The sequence below is a fragment of the Sylvia atricapilla genome, chromosome 20 (genome assembly GCF_009819655.1).
Source record: "Sylvia atricapilla isolate bSylAtr1 chromosome 20, bSylAtr1.pri, whole genome shotgun sequence".
In the NCBI taxonomy this organism is placed as follows: Eukaryota; Metazoa; Chordata; class Aves; order Passeriformes; family Sylviidae; genus Sylvia; species Sylvia atricapilla.
This window is the reverse complement of record NC_089159.1, coordinates 2,139,354-2,159,303: the sequence shown is the minus strand read 5'-3', so window position 1 is coordinate 2,159,303 and position 19,950 is coordinate 2,139,354.

The window sequence follows — 19,950 nt, the reverse complement described above, 5'->3', positions numbered from 1 at the left end:
CAGCATCCTGAGCTGGGCTGAGGGACACCTTCAGCCTGGCCTGGCTCCTCTGCACCTCTGTTTTAACATGGCAGTCTCCTTTCCTCACCCAAACAACAACTGTGTGCCCTCCATTTGCCTTTTAATTGCTCTGGGACTTTTGGAGTTCTGTGGTGCTCTAAAGGCTCTTTCTGGATGGCTGGCTCTGCTTGTGAAATTAGCCTGTGAACAGCCACAAATACCCTAATCCAGCCCTGTAGATTTTTCCTCATGCCAATTCTTGTGCTCTCAGGTCGGAGCTGCCTTCCTGCTCCCTTGGCCCAGGACAGGCTCATGGTGGAATGCTGGAAACTTGGATTTTGGGATTTTGGTATATGGTAGTATATATGAAGCAAGATGGAGGATTTTGGCATTGTCTGAGTCTTTCTTCTTCACAATCTTCTTCCTTCTTCTTCTTGGGTTTGGGTGGTTTTCTGTAACTGGGTGAAAAATGTTCCACATTGTGGGCCTTGGATGGTCATTATTGGGTCAGAAATATAAAAATAGAGGTGTCAGCTCGCTATTGCTAATTAAAGCTTAATAACCTTGGAAAGAGTTAGAGGTGCTCCATTTTACCTCATTTCTCTGACTTACCAGTTAGAGCTCACGCTCATGAGTCTGTGAATAGATATACAATAAACATCCCAGTCTGAACACAAACTGTGACTCCTGTGTATTAATCCCGGCCTTGGCAGAGAAGAAGCCAGAACCATCACAAATGGTGCCCTGTGAGAGGATCAAGCTCACAACCTTCAGGCTCAGGGTGTTCCATGCCCAGCTCAGCTGATGGGGTTTTGCTGGTGGAGCAGAGGAGGTTCCTGCAAGGAACTCCTGAGCCCTGCACGGAGCAAGCCCTCTTTTAGGATGCAACATATTGAAGTCATCTCTTGGTCCGAGACCTGGCCATGGCCCAGCACAGCCCAGAGGAAACCCCAGCACTGGGCAAACCCCCTCGTGGCCACCTGGGTGGAACATCACATAGAGCTGGTTTATTAGGGATGAGCAAAACCAGCCTTTGTAATAACGTACCTGAGCATGTCCCCTTCTTTCTGCCCCATTGGATCCCACTTTCTGTAGATACTTCGGCTGTAACTCACAGTAAAATCCTGGTGTCCCTCCTAATTGCCACAGCAGAATTCCCCCAGGTGTCTTTGGTGGAGGAATGTGACCAGAAAATGTGTTTTGTCATGGTGCTGCAGTGAGGATGTTGTGATGGCAGGAGAGAAACGTCAGGCCATGGCAAGGACCAGGAGCCCGACACTCAGGCTCCATCCACATGCCCTCGTGTCCCAGATGGATCATGTGGGGATTGTTCCCAGCACAAGGAATTAATTCAGCAGTATTTCAACACAGGTACAAATGATTTAGAGCACAAACGGTGCTGCTTTCCTGTAATACATTGCCCTGCACAAAACCCTGGAGGGAATGGCTCAGGGAATAGCCCTAATTGGTCTGTTCCTCTTGTGATATCTGTGATAGCGTGGAGGAAGAAAAAAACCCTCTTTGACCTGAAATGGCATGCCAATAAACAGCATTTTAAGAAATAATTTCTTTGATGCTTATCACTTTCACAGCACATGTTCAGTGGGTTCTACAAACAGGAAGCACAGGCTGTGGCTGACCTCTGCATGCCCAATGAGAGGGCAGAGCTTTATTTGTCCTTGGTGAGGGCATGGGAAAAAAAAACCAAATCCAGCTTTTACAGCTGTGTGTGAAGGCACAGAGAGAGCTCTGTGAGCTTTGCAGGTGGCTGAATGGCAGGGCTGGACTTGGCACAGGGTGAGTGTGGACACCAAGCTGTCCCCTCTGTGGGCAGGTGAGTCCCAGCTGTGCCTGCAATAGGACATAACCCTGGAAATGGAAATGGAAAGTGGCTTTTCCTCCACCAGCCCACTCAACAGAGGGAAAAAGGGGTGGTGCAGTGTGTGTTCAGCTTCCTGAGTAGAAACCCCTGAGATGATCTCCTGTGCTGCCTCCAGACCCTCCTTGAGGCAGTTGAAGGCATTAACCAAAAGAAATCTACCCCACTTTGTTTGCTGGGCTGTTTGTTTGGCTTGTGGCAAAGTAAGTCAGGCTGCCACAGGAAAGAAAGAAAAAGAAATATTGACGTATTGTCTATTGCCAGCCTGAAGTGAGCAGGAGGAGATAAGAGAGTGGTAGAAAGAGAGGATGGGGCCTCACTGTGGACAAAGCAAACCCTCCTTTCTGAACAGAAGGAAACAAGACATTTCTGACATTTGCATGTGATGCAGCAGAGCTGTCAGCAAGGACAAGACCAGAAAAGAAAGTGAGAGACTGCCTGTGCTCCTGGGGAACGCCAGGCCTGGCTGTGTTTCAGTCCATTTGGCTGCTTCAGCACCTCCTGTAACAAAGCAGTTGATGTGAGAGCTCTGCAAACCCGAGCCCAGGGGCAGGGAACCCAGCCCTGCAGAATGTGCTGCTCTGCACCTCACAAGGCCACGGGCCCCTGGACACCTGAAGGCAGAGGAAGGGTCATTTCCCACTCCCTGGAATACCTTAAAGTGCAAAATGGATTCTTGTCTGTGCAATCTCACCTCCCAACATCTTTAAGCTGCCAGCTGATTTTTTTTTTTATTATGTTACAAACTATAAGTAATAAACCACATGTAATGTACTTTATTGGTGCTTTAAGCAGAAATAACTAATTATTGCTCTGTTTGTTAAATGACAGAGTAGGTGTTATGTTCTGACAGCAGGGACAAGGCAAGGGTCAGTCCATGGATCCAAGAGCAGAGTTTCTTCCTCCTCTGCACTGGGAGCACCTTTCTCACGGCTGCTCCCCAGCTGCCAAGTCATCATCATCTCCTACCCCCCTGGCAGCCTTGCAGGGCTGGAGATGTGTCTGGCTGCCCAGAACACTGCCCCAGTTTTCACCAGTGCACCCACCCCGTGGGCTGAAGTTTGGTGAGGCCAGAGGTGTCCTGTGATGGGGTGTGCTGGTGCTGTCTGCTCATCCTGGCCCTGCCTGCCAGGGGGCTGGTGAAGCACCAGGTGATGAGCTTTGGTTTCAGAAACCTGGCAGTGACCTGGGGTAGGCTGTTTCTGAGCTCTTTGTCAGGGTGCATATATTCAGTTCTGCACTGATTGCCCTATGGAGTTACACACAAATTGCTGACTCCCCATTCAGTGGAAGTGTCTCGTGAAGAAATGCAGCAGTTCAGAGATGTGTGGTGAGCCTGGCATTTCCCTGGGGCAAAGCAGAGGCAGTGGGTGCCAGCCCCTGTCTGCTCTGGGCTACAGGCTCTGAGGGCAGCAGAAATTTCTTCTCCCTGGGATAACCAAGCAGGCCCTGCTGCTGTCCACTCCTTTTCCTCTTCCTCTGCTCATCTCTATCCCTGCCCTGGGGGAGAGCTGCCCTTTTTTCTCCTTTCCCATGTGTGTGCTGGGCTGCTGCTGGTGCCTGACCTCATCCCCACGTGCTCCTGCTGCTGCTCTCTCCCCACGGCCCGTGGCCCGTGGCCTGGTGACATTTGCTTCTTCAGTTCTTTACTTTTGGATCAGTAAGTACCATGAAAGCCCCATCCAACCCGCCCAGCCCTCTGAGCAGTGCCAGGAATGGACTGGCACTAATAGAATTTCATATCAAATGAGATTACCCTTCTCCCCCATTAGGCACACTTCTCTTCCAGGGATATGGCAATGCAGGGACACAGCAATTCCTTCGACCAAAACCTGCCTTCACAAGTGGCTTTTAAGGACCCAGGCAGTTCCAGGCTGTGGCTGATGCTCTGGAGCTGAGGAAGGGCAGGACTTGGCCTGGGCTGGGGCAGGATTGATGACACCCGTCTGCCTGTTTCACATGCAGTTGCCTACAAACAGCCACCCTCCGGGCTGTCACAGGCGCTGGTATTTGTGAGTGCCATCCCCCCAGAGTGTGACAGCCCCTCGCTGTTGCAGGGACCTCTGGGGATGTCTGGGGGGGCTGTGTCCCTCAGTGTCCCTGTGCCCTCCCTGGCTATCAGTGAGGTCCCTTCACCGCCTGCAGGACAGTCTCTATGTGTTGGCTCTCCTCTGAAGGCACAAGTGCCTTTGCTGAGACAACCTGGTGATAGTTTAAGGATAATTTGATGAGGGAGCTCTGGGAAGCGGCACAGGCAGGGCTGTACCAGGACAGGCTCCTCCACACCCTGCCCTCCTGCCTGAGGCAGCAAATGCAACCAGTGCCACGACAGATGCTGTGACACTAATTAACTCCTCTTATCTCAGGAAGCAAAAACTATGCAGGAAAAATTATTTTAAGGCCAGCAAGTCACTCCATAGGTCTGAGGCAGGTGTACCTCCTCTGTGGTAACACATGATAACTCCCAGGATAAGTAATTTTGCACAGAGCTGCCACGAGCCATTTGCACCTTTTGTCCAGAAAGCCAGGGACTGCTGCTAGGGTGGATGGATGCTGGCAAAAAGATTTCAGGATCTCATTTCAAGTGCTTTCAGCTCCTGCCAGACTGCTGAGAACAGAAGGAAGGGTTTTCACACTTGTGTTGCTAAACTGTGACGCTCGCAGGATGTTGCAAAGGATTTCACAGACAGGTAAGATCACTGACAGATCCATTAGTGCAGCTTCTGACCAAGAAGGGCCGGTGCCTGGGGCTGCAGGAGGAGAGCTCAGGCTGCTCCTTCCCCTCGCTGCTGCCCTGCTGGCAGCCTCTGCCCCTCTGCATGCCCAGGGCAGGGCTCTGAGCAGGGTGCTCAGCAGCCTCCACATTGCTCTGACCTTTCATTGGGAGCACACACGGCTGGATTTGGAGATCGGCATTGGATGTTTTGAGATGATCCAGACTAGAATTCCTGAGAGCACTCAGTACAACCACAGCATTGGAGTGGTCAGAAGAAATTGCTCCTTGCCTTCCCTGTGGACAGGACACAGATCTGTTTTTTCTTTCTTCAGCTTATGGGTAAAAATCAGAATTTTCATTATCTGTGAATTGTAAGAGGAAAATACACACAATGATCGTGGCCCAGAGCCAGGTCCCTGCAGACTGCAGCCTCTGCAGCCCCGTCAGCCACGGAGCTCTTGCTCCTTGGTCCTCCCTGGTTAACTGACCACAAGAAACTGGTCAGGACATGGCAGCTTCTCCTCCAGATGAGGTTTTTGGTTGGCCTTTGGTTCAGAAGGGGCCAGAGGGTCTCTTTGCGTTAGTAATTCTTGGTGATTCATGGATCCACCTGACTCTCTTTAAGGTGCTCTCCTTAACCGCAGGGTGTGCCTCATCCCAGATTTGTCAGCCTGTGGCCCAACTCCAGCTGAGTACATTATCCTGCTTACCTTGAAAAGGAGAGTAATCCCATGGATTTGCTCCTGCCTTGCTGGAGATTACTGGGTGTTAGGCTGTGGTTGGCTAAAGGGTTTCTGTATTATTTGGAGTTAAAGTGATGGTTTAGTGCCAGGCTGACCGCTCCTGGCATAAAGAAGCTGCTGTAGGATCCCTCCTGGCCTTTGCTATGGATCACCTTTACTCCTGTGGGTTTGTTTTACTCACAAAATCTGAACTTTGCTCCTCAAACATCGCTCAAACGAGTCTCAGGAGAAGCCCAGAGGACTCTGTCCTCAGAGACATGCTGGTGGAAATTCCTGTGCCAAGCAGTGGGGGAGCTTTAATCTTCATCTCTGAGACCTTCAGTGCTTCAGCTCCTTGCTGCAGTGGGAGAGAAGGGTTAAAATGTGGGAGCAGGGAAGGGAAAGGTCAGTTATGTAAAGCCACTTTCATGTACTTAGGAGAAGACTGGTAACAGGAGAGCTGTTAAAATTTTTTATAGCTAGCACCAAACAACACTGGTGTTAAAAATCATGGAACTGTTTAATAGCAAGTGGAGGTGTACATTACTTAATTAGAGGCATGCAGCAGTGAAGCCAATGGAGAGATATTATTTTAGTATTTTTTCCAGAGGGCATATCAAGTCTACTCACGAATTAATAAACAGATTGTAAAGCCTAAGCAAGCATATTAGGGAAGTGCACGTGTGTGTACTGGGGCTGTAGACTGGGGCTAGGCACACTTGTTTGTTTGTTGCCAGTGCATTTGAAATACGTTCCTTGTTTTCCATATAGACCTCAGTGGAAGAATTATAGCATATTGGGTTTTTCCAAAGACTCTAATTAAGATCTTCAGAGTTGATGTGTGTTTACTGAAAAAATATGGCATAAATGAGACCTAAACCAGCAGCACTCAATTAACCCATGAGTGGTAAGGTGCAGTGGCTGTCACCTCAGAGCCTGCCTTTGGTGCATGGTAAGAGGAACAAAATCACAGGATTCCCTCCATTTCTCTCACCCTCTGATTTATCACTGAAAAGGTATTTTTGAGCTACTAAAAGCTGTCCACAGTTTAATACACATCTCTGGCCTTCTCTTAGCTGCTGTTAAAGATGGATTATGAGGAAGTGTCAGCTCCCCCTGAGGTGATCAGCAGTAGGACAGATGTGGACTTTAGTTAAGGAGGGCCCATCCTGTCTGTAAAATGAAGTCTTCCCGAAATGCAGCTGGTGGGTTTGCTCTGATGAGAACAGCATCAGCCTTTTAAGCCTCAGTAAGGCTACTTACCCTCCATCAGGCATTTTCCTAACCCAGTTTCATTTTGCCTCTAACACTGGTTTGATTCCTTTTCTAAACCCACTCGTGCACCTTCTTCAATTCCCAGTTGCCACTTTTTTACCACCCAGCTCCATCCATGCCCGAGCTGTGCCTTACAGGAACCCGTGCTGTTTCTCACCTCATCAGCAGGCAGGGAAATGCAGCCTGGGGTCCTGCAGGGCTCCAGCTCTCCTGACTTCCTCCTCCACTCTGCTCTCCTAGTTTGTATTTTAATACCAACAGTGATGACAAATTGTGGGCAAAAGCCTGTCCTTAGTGGGCATCTCAGTGCACACGGTCTCCTGCAGGCTCACAGCCCTGCCCAGCACTCCCTCCCCAGTGCACTCCTCCACCTGGAGGGTGGCAGAACGGGTGAAACACTGACCATGGAGAGTGACCCGACAAGTGATTCTCCTTTGAGCCATTCCTGATGCTTTCATATATGCTGCTATGCAAGGACTCACCCTTAAGAGAAAAGACTCTGATCAGAGTGTGCAAACTATCCAAGTTTAGAAGTAGATGAAATGGTAAGAATTGGTTAGGCTTATTTTTACTAGTTCTTCGTTACCACCTTACCATTCCTCACCACTTCAGATGGAAATTATCTCCAGGTAATTTTTACATTGCCTTGGATGAACAATATTGTAATATTAAAAAATGGAAAACATCAAGAAATGAACTGCAGCAGTGTTTATATATTCTGAACACAGACATTGACCAAAATACTTCTGGATATGGTTATTAAGGTGACTCCACCACTCCTCCATTCCTGGCACAAGCCACTCCTCACACAGCCCAGGCTGCAGGGAAAGACCAATGGATTGCACCTCACAAAAGAGACAAAAGGTGAATGGCAGACCGTGTCTTTAGCTTGGCTGGGGGCAGCCCCACGAGCAAGGCAAGTAATGAAGATAATGATGAATGACAGATGCAAAACTGAAAATACTCCTCCCGTGTTCCTATTGATCTTCCAGCAAAGGCCACATTCCTGACATTTAAAATGGAGATGTAATTTTAGTGCAGTGGCCCTCCCTGGGCTTCAGTTAAGCAATTTAGGTCACGGAGATTCACAAAACCCCTTTCTGCAGCCTCAGCCCAAGCAGCTCCAGTGCCAAACACCAGTTTGGCCAGTGCTCTTGGAGAAAGGCTGCTGGGAGTCAGAGTGCAGTGGGCACTTGGCACTGCACGAGGAGAGTGGTGCTGAGCTGATGGCAGGAGAGTTCCTCTGTGTGACTGGCAGATGATCCAGAGGAGAAGGAGATCCCTGCCCTGGCTGGAGCACTCCAAAATTCCCTTCAGAGACACACGGCCATCAGCACCCACCGCCCACCCCAGCACACCTTTAGTCCACAATCACAGCTTTCAGCAGAGCTTGGAAGAGTCAAACCCCCAAAGCTTTACCCTTTTGGGGTGTGGGATGTGGTGGAGGAGCTCAGCAGAGAGCTCTGCCCCTGATGCCACCCCTGGTGAAGCCTGGTAGATGCAGCCTCTGGCCTTTGGCTTTAAGTAAGACAGAGAAGCCCAGGGTTAGGCTACTACATGTTGGGATTATTTTAAATACTGCAATTTTTCTTTTAGAAGAGAAGTATTTTTTATTTCATCCTAGAAACTGGAACAATTATACCTCTTAACTGCTGACACTTATGCCTTTACTTTGTATCACATACACATTTGTGTTCCCATAGTCTAAGTCTAAGAAGCTTGTCTGGAAACCATGAATTAAGCAACATAAAGGTGTTAAGAGTTACCTATGTTAGCAACAGCCTCAGGAAGCTCTGGAAAAGAATGCATCATAAAAATGAAGATTTTTTTTATACACAGTATCTGAAACTGTTATTTTAATAAAAATCTCCAATTAATTCAAGAAGCTTCCTTCTAGAGAAGTGATCAGGATAAAACCGTATTTGATTTTCAGTGGCAGCAGGACCATGGAGGGCTGGGAGAACCCACCCCTGGAATATTTCTTCACCCTCCAGGTTTCCAGTCTGTATCATATGCACAGCACTGTTGCCTTAAGGCCTTTATCATGCAGCTCTGCAGGGAGTAACACCTTCTCCACACCATGTCCGAGTTGATTAAGTCTCTGCCTTGGCACAGTGAGTGAGCAGGTCTCAGCCCAGGCTATCCAAGGACAAGACACTGACTCCAGGGCTCTCCCCAGCTTTGTCCAGCTCAGCCCTGTGGACACCAGGAGGAACTGACACTACTCAAGTGCCTCAGTTCATCCTTCTGCCAAGAGAAGCAGCACTTCCCAGTGCTGCTGTGTAAATGCTTTGGAAAGGCAGCCTGCTCTTCCCTGGCTCTGTGTGCCCTGGCTGCCTCTGCAGCAGTCAGCCTGAGCTGAGTTTCTCTGATTGGGGTGTTTAGGGACAGGTTTAGTGGTGGATGCAGCAGTGCTTGATTTACTGTTGGACTTGATGATCTCAAAGGTATTTTCCAACCTAAGTGTTCTATGGTTCCACACGCACGGGCAGTGACAGGGAAACGTCTGCAATGGTGCTCTGGACAAGAGAAGGGGGTCCTGTGATTACAGTGGGAATGACAGAGACCTGCTGGAGTGAGGCCAGAGGAGGCCACAAAGATTACCAGAGGGATGGAGGACACGTCCTGTAAGGCTCTGGGATTGGGATTGTTCAGCTTGGAAAAGACAAGGCTCCAGGGAGCCCACAGAGCACATTGAAGTATGTAACGGGAGCCCAGAAGAAAGATGAGGATAAACCTTTTAGCAGAGCCTTTGTAACAGAACAGGGGGAATGGTTTTAACTAAAAGGTGGTCAGATTAGATTAGATATTAGGAAAAAACTGGACTATGAGTGGGGTGAGGCCCTGGCACAGGGTGCCCAGAGCAGCTGTGGCTGCCCCTGGATCCCTGGCAGTGCCCAAGGCCAGGCTGGACACTGGGGCTTGGAGCACCTGGGACAGTGGGAGGTGTCCCTGCCATGGCTGGGGTGGGATGGGATGAACTCTAAGGTCCCAACCCACTGTGATTCTGTGCTGAGAGATTTAACCACAAATAGTAATGCTTTAACATGTACAGACAGGAATAAAAATGAGAACAGAAGGGTAAAACACCCCTGTGAAATTCTGTGATTCCTGTTCTGTTGAGAGTCAGGTGAGGTTATCACAATGCTCCTGCCAACCAGAAATCAGGTGAAGTACAGCTTCCTCCACAAACCTGTGCCTTAAAATACACCTCAGCTATTTATGTTTGGGGCTGGTATCCACCTGCCTAGAAGTGTTGCCTGACAGCTCATTCAGCAACATATGGTATAACTTTTAAATGTGCTTCTTCATTTGAACATACCTTTGGATATTCTTGAACGCCACTTGGGTGCTTGCTGATGTTGCTGTACTGTGCAGTGGAGTATGTGACAAAATGGATTGGTTGTGGACACTACAAGGCAGCACTGATCCTTACTCCATGCCACTTTCGCACTGGTGCAGCTCAGCTAAATTAAACTGCATTGCTCCACTGGATTTTCATTGACTTAAGTTAATTATACAGGCATTGAGGAAGTATAAAAGAGTGAAAATCAAGCCCACTTAAAAAAAAGCAGAGTAGATATTTCTTTAGGAAGGATCTGTTCATAATCCAATGGATACACCTTTTATCCTGTGTATTGATCTTCTTGTGAGAACTAACTTGAAGTTAATTTCCAAATTACCTGACCTTAAGCAGTTAAATATTGCAATATAAAAAGTTAAAATTCAATTGATAAACCAGTACTGGTGAGATATTTGATTAATGTATTACACCTCCTTGACATGAGTGTGAATGCAGGGAGTTTCCAGCACAAGGAGAAGCTGCTCTCTGGAGGACCAGGCTGCAGAGTCCCTGCAGGGTGGCAGAGCACACCTCTTCTGCTGCTGTACTGAGACCTGCTGGGTGATTATCCTGGGGGTTTTGGAGAATAAAGGAAGGAGAAGAGCGGGGTCTAGGTGACAGCACTCGGTCCCTGCTCAGCAGGGAATCACAGGATGGTTTGGATTGGAAGGGTTCCAATCCCCTACCCTAAGCAGTGATGCCTTCCACTGGACCAGTCTGCTCCAAACCACATCCAGCCTGGCCTTGGACACTTCCAGGGCTGGGGCAATAGTGGAAACCAACAGTGATGAGAAAACGTGGAAGATGGACTGAAATACATGCAGGGAGCAAAGGCTTTGAGGAGCTGTTGTCCTGTGATTCAGGACAGAACTCCAGAACTCCATCCCATTGTACCATATTGGCAGGCAGCACTGTGAAAATAAAGCATCTCATGAGACAGCCCTGTCCTGAAATGAATTTCCAAACCAGCACAATTTCCCCAGGACTTTTGGGCAAAGATGTTGTCCACACCCAAGGAAAAAAAAAAAACACTGAAGATGAGGTTGCTTCCCAGAAATGGAAAGAGAGGAGCTTGACTCTCTACCAGCTGTCAATGCTGATATTATTGCGTGTAGGAGCAGCTTGTACACAGCATCTCTTTACAATGGTAGCAGGGAAGCTGGAATGTTGTTATATCAGACTATCAAGTTGTTATGTTGGATTACATATAATGCTATCACAAATGACAGAATGCTTGCCTCCCATCAAAAATTTAAAGAGCAATAGACCTCTTTTCAGCTGTCATTGCTGATAACATTTTATGCACAAGTTTATTCAAGCTCAAATAGAGATGCAGCCTGTCAATAAAGAAGCCCTGGCAGATTAGGCATCGAGTATATTAAAGCTAACAGTACTATGTGACTGTGCAGCCTAATCTGACATTTTAAAACTGTGACAAATGAACCCTCCAGTCCTCCCCAGCCGTGGCGGCAGGGCACGTTCGCTGCCGGGTTTTATGGAGTGGAAACCAAGCAGGAGAAATGAGGCAGGCTGAAAACCACAGAAAGGTCGGCAAGGCTTGCTTCCCGGGAAACACAGCGGATGTCTTCCCTTCCTCTCACTCTTATCTCATCTGCTGCTCCTCTCTTCCAGAAAAGTGGGTAGAGCAACAAATAATGGCCCTAAATTGCGGCAGAGGTGACACAGATTACACATTAGAAAAGCACTCGAGGGCAGGAAGGGCTCAGCACTGGAGGAGATTGCTGGAAAGGGCGTAACACCTCCATCATTACAAGGCTTTAAGAAGGGGTTAGGGAAACATCTGCCAGCAATGAGGAGGGGTGGCTGATTCTGCTTCGGAGACCCAATGCGACTTTGTGCCATTCACTTTCCTGTTCTCGAAAACAGCCTCGGCTTTCTACTGCCAGCAGAAAGGGCACGTGAGTGTCGTGTGCTGGAACTTTTGCACCAAAAATAGTCTATTGAAATCAATAAGGAAGAGTGGTTTTACAACAGATGGCCTGGTTATGCTCCCCTTTCCCCCTGCCTACTCTTACAAGAGGTCTCAGCAGCTGTTGCTGATCTTTTGAGGGATGCAAAATCAGGAGAAAGTCTTTCCCAGGCCTGGGAAAGTGGAGCATCCAGAAAATTGAATCTGTCCTTTGCAGCTGGCAAATATTCACATGGACAACTTGATCTTCAAGAAAGACAGTCTGTTCCTGGCAATCTGTACATTGCAACTGTGGTGTCTTCATGCTGTGCTTGGTGACAAAACACAAGCCTCCACAGTTTGATAGTTCCAGCTAAAATCCCAATCTGTATGTGACACCTCCTTCCTGGGGAGGGGAACACCAAGGGCTGCTGAGAGGCTTGTGAGGGTTCCCCACTGCAGTGAAATACCTGTGTGGCTTTAGGGCAGGGTGAGACAGCCTCAGCCACACCAGGCAAAGCCTTCCTCTCCTGCAGACCAGAGCTGTTCAGAGGAGTGGTGCAAAGGAAAGTCACAGAGAAACCTACAGGCTACAGGCAGAGCTCCCCAAACAGCCCTCAGGGGTCCCCCAAAGAGCCCTCGGGTTTCTCTGGTTCTTCACTGTCCGTATTTTAAGGGAAAAAATACTTTGAAAAATAATGACAATGTCTCTCAGAAAATAATGAGTTCCTTCCAGTTAGCTGCTGAATTGTTTACTGCTGTAGCTGAATAATAACAGCACATCAAAGACAACTGCTGTAATTAAAAGATTTGTGAACATAGGTTAACAAATTAGTGTATCATAATGTGCAATTGTCTAATTAGGATAAAAATGCTAGTTCCACGTGAAAGACCATACGAAGAAATTATAAGGGAGAAAATAAGATAGACAACAGCATTGATACTACAGAACATTGGCAAAGATGTTATCTGTGACTTTTGAATGGTATCACTAACACCCAGGGGGATCAGCATTTTTGTGGATTCATTTACAGAGAAATTCAGTCTGCCATATGAATCCCATGAGCTGGTTGAGGACTCCCATGAAAAGACTAAATTTGTCACTGACTGTTTTAAGCATTTTTCATTCTTTCAGCACTCAGAAGACCTCGGAGGAGACACCGTGGCTGCACACACCCACGAGAGCTCCAAACCCAGATGTGACACAAGGAGATGTATGACATTCCCAGGGTCACTGGTGAACATGGAAGCAGAGTGGGAGGAATCCTGTTGCTCAGTCAAAGCTAAAGGCAAAAGTCCTCTTGAGTTCAGTGGATTGAGGATTTAATTTGGAGAGATGAAGGCCAGTGCTTCACCACAACGAGGAACAGATGCAGAGTGAGTTTGGCTTTGATTCAACACCAGGAGGAACTTCCATGGTGTCCGGAGAGTTCAGTGCATAGATGCTGAGCTCTCCAGACAACCCTGCTCTCCCAGCAGCATGGATATCCTGAGTGCTGTCCCCTGAGGATCTGCCTTAAGTGGAGCTGAACCCCTGGAATCAGCTCTGTGCCGGGTCTGGCTCAAAGCCAACCCCTCCATTGCTCTGTGCCCTTTGCTGTTGGTCTGTCAGGAATATGTGGCAGGGCACAAAGTAAGAGGCAGATTCTGAAAGCTCCTGTTGAGTGGTTTCACCCAAATCAGCCAGAACCCCTGCATGTGATGGTTCTGGCTTCTTTTTCTCTGCCAGGGTTGGGATTGATACCCAGGAAACGAAGGTTTCATGTTTGGACCTGGATGTTTATTATTCTTATCTATTCACAGACTCACGAGCCGTGAGCTCTAACTGGCAAGTCAGAGAAATGAGGTAAAATGGAGAAATTCTCTGTCTCTACCAGGTCTTTTCAAGGAAACCTGTCCAATTATGAAATGTAACCTAAATTATTTTTACTTTAAACCCAACAACTAACTACTTGAAGTCCACAATGCGGACACTACCAACCAATTACAAAAACCCCCAAACCCATGAGGAAGAAGGAAAAAGGTGAAAAAAAGAACAACTAATCTCCACCCTAAATCCTCCATCTTGCCCCACATATACTACATACCAAATATTAAAATCTAAGTTTCCAGAATTCCAACACCTACACAATCCCTAGACACAGTTAACAGCCCTAGAGCCTGGTGTATACACAGGGGAGGATGAAATAGGTCCAGACACAGGGATACAAAACCACCACAGGGCTCCTCACCCCAGTCAGGAACAGGCAGAATTGCAAACCACTGGGCATACAAAGAAAGAGCTGCTCTCATCCAAGAGCAAAGCTTTCAAGTGGCTTGGTAAAAGGCATGAGAATAAAAAACCTGGAGTGGTAGCTGCCCCAAGTGGATCACAGGAGGAACTCGAGTCACGCTGGAGGGAAAAGATGCACATGGTTAGAAAAGCAACTGTCATTTATCATCTTTATTCCCAGTAATGACACTGCAAGCCTCCACTCCATCTTCAGGAAGAGCACACAGCCAACTTTTGCATGAGTTAATAGTAGGGCCTGAACATGCAATCTTGTGCATTACACCTCCTGTACCTAATGTACCAGATGAGCTTCATTAGCCCGTGGCTGCGCCGGCTGCCTCCCTGTGCTCCGACAGCTGCTGGAGAGACACACATGGCAAACGCTGCAGCAGTGACCGACCTTGCCTGAGCCAGCAGAGCCCTGCCCCTCCTTGGGGCTCAGCTGCCTGGGCAACTCTGAAACCAGAGCACAACCCAAACCCCATCCAACAGCTCCAAACAGGGATATTTCTGGTGTTTCCCTGCCCTGCTCCGGGCTCTTAAAAGCCCCATGGTCCCTGTCACCCTCCTGCAGGGGGGCTTGAACAGCCTCACCTGGAGCAGAAGCCCAGCACCAGAGGCCCTGCAGCTGCTCTGAGCATCTGTCAGAGCAGCAAAGATCCTCCAGTGAGCTCCGTTTGTCTTGAAACCAGTAATGTTACAAAACACACACATTAATAATCAAGGATTCTATAAGTGTTTTGTTTGTGTCTTTTATTTATATGTACATATGTATGAGCTGGAGTACATTTTGTTTTGCTTTGAGAAAACAAATTTTAGATTGCTGGTGGGGTATTTTCTCAAAGCTATTTTAAATGGAAAAACACACCTTTCTGAGAAAACAAGAGTTTTTTATGAGTTTCTTCTTCCTACCAGTAAACCCTGAATGTGACAAGGACTGGGAAACATAAAAAATTGTCAGAAGGCACAAAGCTTTGTATTGTCTCAAAGGGCTTTTTGTTTCCTCTTGATTTGGGGAATAGTGTTAATCGCTGCCTAATTTTCATTTTAATGAGGCCATATTGATAGAACTCGATTCCATATGAAAGATAAACACAGCAACTGAACTCCGTGCAACAGTTTTGGGCAAAAATTGAAACCACAGGAATAAACACAAACACACGAGTGTTTACACAATCAGAGCCTTAAAAACTAATGAGCAGCAAATAAATCAGAACTCTACCAGACCAAACTGGGACCCGGTAGAGGAAAAAGCCCAGTGGTTCAGGAGATTTTTCTGCTGGTCAGCTTTATACATGGAGCCTGGTGTCTTCTGTAATAAAGCTCAGGCTCTCTGGTGCCCAAATTAATCAATTGTTTCTGCTGTTTTTGTGAACCCAGCACACTCCTGCTACACCCTCTGCCTGCAGAGAGCACAGGGAGCTGCTGGGGCCACAGGTATTGCATCTACCAAAGGGAATACTGTTGTTTATAGATGAGCATCTTAGTCCAGTGGAATAATGTTTATTTCCCATCTGAGATGAAGAGTTACATCCTTTGTGAGCTGATTCTGGTCTGTGAGTAAACAAGGAGAGTCCTAAACTAACTGGTTTTTGTTGGGGGATTTTTTGGCCATATGTACCAATGAAAGGTGATTTATTTTTTTTTTTTTTCCCTACCTCTCAGATTTTAGAATGTTTCAGGTGAATTTCTCAGTAAGGCGATTGGGAGAATATAGCACATCTTTTAGCACAAATCAGTTTCCTGTTTTTGCCTAAACACAAAAAGACTTACAAAACCAAGAAGATTCCAAGAAGTCTCTGTAAGCATACATGTAGCCTTGGGAAAGGTCCGACTTTGTAACAATCCCGTAATAAATTAGAGAAGCTGCAAACACATCAACAACACAAAGCCCTTCAGTTTGTGTCCCTGTGGTTTGTATAACCTGGACTATAAGTGACAGGGTCTCCAGACCCTTGAGAATACTTCCAAAAATCAAGGAGATTTTGAAAACATGGGCTAACTCTAAGCACCCTTGATGAAGACACTGAAGTTATGCAAGTTCTATGAAAATTAGGAGAGTGTAGAAGAGACAGACCCTGTTATAAGTCGCTCCTTATGGCATTTGGGAAATCCAGGTGGACAGAACTGCTGGAAATCATATTTCATTAGTTCTGCTGCTCAGGCTTCTTGAGTTTTCTATATAGGTCAAAGCTTTTCATAACTGAGAAGCTGAGTCTTAGCTGTTTCTTTAGTCCGGATCTGAAAAGCAGTTGAGCTAACACTGCTCCCAGACCATGACCATTCTCAGTTCAGGGGCAGCTCAGCACAGAAATCTCTGCCTCGAACGTGTGACCTGATTTCCAGAGGGTTTGGGAGCCCATATGTTTCGATGGGTGCTCAGTACTTCTGGTGCCTTTCAATTTCTAAATATGGACTTGGAAAGCCTAATTTTAACCACACACTTTTAGAAAGTGTTGGCAATAGTTTAAAGAGACTGTCTAGCCCAGCACGCCTCGCTGCAGCAGATTGCTCCAAGTGATTTATATATTCCTGGTGCTCACTGTCTCTGATGCCTTTTCAGTGCCTTACAGCTGTTGCATTTATGCAGCACTCTTTATCTTGACCTTAGCCCTTGAATTTCTCAGCTATTCTACTCTCTTAACATCTGGGCCTGAAAGGTCACTAATTTACCTTATGTTTCCCCGCTGAGGGTGCCATTGGGTTGAGTGGGTACATTTTGAAAAATAACACTCTGTTGGTGGGCTGCCTTTGAGAAGGGCTTTCTCCCCTCGGCATCCTTGTGTTTCCTTCTCCCACTGCAGCAGCCCTGGGTCATCCAGCATCTGCCCTCGAGAGCATTGGAGTGTACTTGTGGGATTATGTGTTAAAGCAGCACACCGGGGATCCAGAATGCTGAGATTAAATTGCTTTTGCAGCTTGCCTGGAGATTAAGGGAGGGAGCTTTATTTGTACTAACGCCCCTTTAATGCATCTCGAAAGACCACTAATAAACATCTTCTGCACTGTAAAAGGAAAATGTATATCTAGAGGTTGTGGTAAATTATGAAATTCTGGCATACTTAATAAAAATTGTACCTCAATGGGTTAACATTTAGTGAAATGTTAGATGATGTGAAACCAGACCTGGCTTCACTTCAAGCCCAGGTCACTAATGTCACTTGGGGAAATTATGAGAATTTCCATTAACTTTGTACTGGCAGACCTCCCAATCTACTTCACATCTATACATTTTTAACACCCCATGAGCAATACAAAATGTCATTTCTCATATCTGAGAGCCAGACAATATTTCAGAGCCTCTCTGCATACCAGAGGCTACTTCAGAAATTAACAGGTCAGACCTCTCATTGATTTTAATACAGAGTTGTTTGTGGCAAATATCTTGGTTATAGAAACTGAGGACCGATTTGGGCTTCTTGTCAAAGCCAGCACAGCAGGACAGAGCTTTAAAACTTGGGGAAAGAGCACAAGAATGTTAAATCAAACAGATTCTAGACATCGAGGGCCAAATTCAGCTAGAGCTTAGAAATTGCTGGGACTGGTTCACCACACAATCCCTGAATTGGGAGCCTCAGACAGAACAAAGTTGTGACAAGGTTTTGGGAGGGGGACACTCACAGAACTTTTAAACTATTATCTCAGATGCACTTTGTTCCCTGTTTCCCCCATAACCCCCCTTTCTCCTCCGCCCATTCCCCTTTACAAACTTGCCAACAGCCAACTTGTTTTGAAACTCAAACAAGTTGGTCTGGAAAGGACTTTCCATTAAAGCCTAAGAATTGGAGCAGACTTAAAAGTGGCTGGTAGTATTTTCAGAAAAGAGGTATTTGGCAAGTCTTTAATGTCATGCTTGCCTAGAACTGCTCTCCTCTTTAATTAACTCAGTAAAAATCCTCGTTACTGCATTTTATTTGCTTAAACCACTACAGAAAACTAAATGCGCACAAAACCGATTAATAAATCATAGAAATGTGCTGTTGTTTACTGCGATGCAGCGGAGCACCAAATTCCCTGTACATAATTCAAGCCCCTGGCAACAAAGTCATTTGTGAAAGTCCCCTGTTTTGACACAAACATAAAGGTGGAGTATCCTCGGAGTGAAGCACAGACTGCGGTTTTCAGCTCATCTTCTCGAGGAAGCCTTGAGGTGGCTATTAATAATTGAAGTTCAAAGCAGTGTCCAGGATTTCTCGGGCTCCACGCACACACAGCCTGGGATGTGTCTGCTCCAGAGCCTGACCCGCGAGTGCTGCGCTGGGAACCGCGTCCCCGCAGCCCGAGGGGCAGCTGAGCCCTTCACTCTGAAAACCCAGAGCAAATGGTTCCAGCCGCACCAAGGCCTGTGACAGGGGATCCTTACAGGCAGCTTTTCACCCCAGGTCTCTAGAAGCGAGTGGTCCGTGAGGACGGCAATCCCGCCGCAATGTGGCTCAGGGCTCGTGCGGAGGGAGCTGCTGGGACAGACGCCCGGTGGTGGCCGCGGAGCGGAGCCGGGGCCGCTGGGGCACCCCAGTCCCTCCCGAGCCCTTCTGAAGGCCCTCTCCAAGAAGGAAACATTTCCTTAGTTCACCAAATTGATGTCCTGACATTTAGCTGTAAGTACCTTCTCTTTCCCTGGGTGTGTGACCTTTCCCGCATGGCTGGTGGCCTCCCCCGCCAGGGAGAAGCACCACAGAGCCATTATCAGCTCATGTCCCCGGCCATCAGCGGTGCTCATCCCCAGTGCCCGGCTCCTCCGCATGCTCCCGGGTGCGGAGCGGCGCTGGGAGCCAGCACGGGCGATGTGTGAGAAACTCAGCTCATTTCCAGCTGAGTGCCCGCTGTATTCCCGTCAGTGGCCGCGCATGAGACTGACTGATCCCGCTGTCATTCCCGCAGGACTGACTGATGTGATACTGCAGCGAGGGGCACCAGTGGTGGCACATCAGCACTGCACGGGCTCCTGTCAGAGCATTCCTCACGCTGCCCGTGTGTCCAGGGGCCATGCAGGGGGTGTATGCAGGGGGTGTATGCAGGGTGTATGCAGGGTGTGCAGGAGCCAGCTCCGGACTGGGAACCAGCCCCGCCTCACGGGCTGGGCTCGGTGCTGTGCCAAGAGCTCGCTTCAAAACGGACAGAAAAAGGAGAGGGGGAAGAGAAAGAGGAGCTGAAGAGATGCTAAGCTGGAGGTAGCGGATAAGAGGAGTGATAAGAGAGGGAGGGATGTTGAATCCAAGTACAGAAAGCCATGTGCTGGAATTCAAATAGGGCTGGACTGGATAGGAAACACACGGGGCTTTATCTCGAGATTGATAAAAGAGAGATTAAAACAACTGTTCAAAGTAATGTGTGTGTCTAGAAACATGGAACTGTAGGGAGAGAAGACGTACTCTGACATACCAAGTTCACCCTCAGCAACGTGAGTTTTCCAAGTTGTCTCGGCCAAGAGGAGAAGAAACAAAGATGAGATGTTGCACAGAGCTGGAAATGACAGAAAGAATGGCGTGAGAAGCAGCAATGGAAAACAGGCAGGGACAGCACTATTGGGAGCAAAGGCAATTTTGTCTTGTAACCATGTGCTCGCTCAAGCTGTGACAGAGAAGGAAGAAGAAAAATACATTCCCGTTATAAAAAATTCCCGTGTAGGTAAATCCACACAGCAAACTCCATGGTGAGGGGTTCAGTGTGCCCATGCTCAGCTTTCCTGAGCTTGAGCTAACCTAAAATGCATCTCTGTAAACTGGGGTGATGCTGCTGCACTCCCAGCCTTTTCCTCTCTGACCTTTGGTGGTGGCCATCCTGGGGCTGTGCTGCTGCATCTGTAGGTAATGTGAAAATCATCCTCTATATCA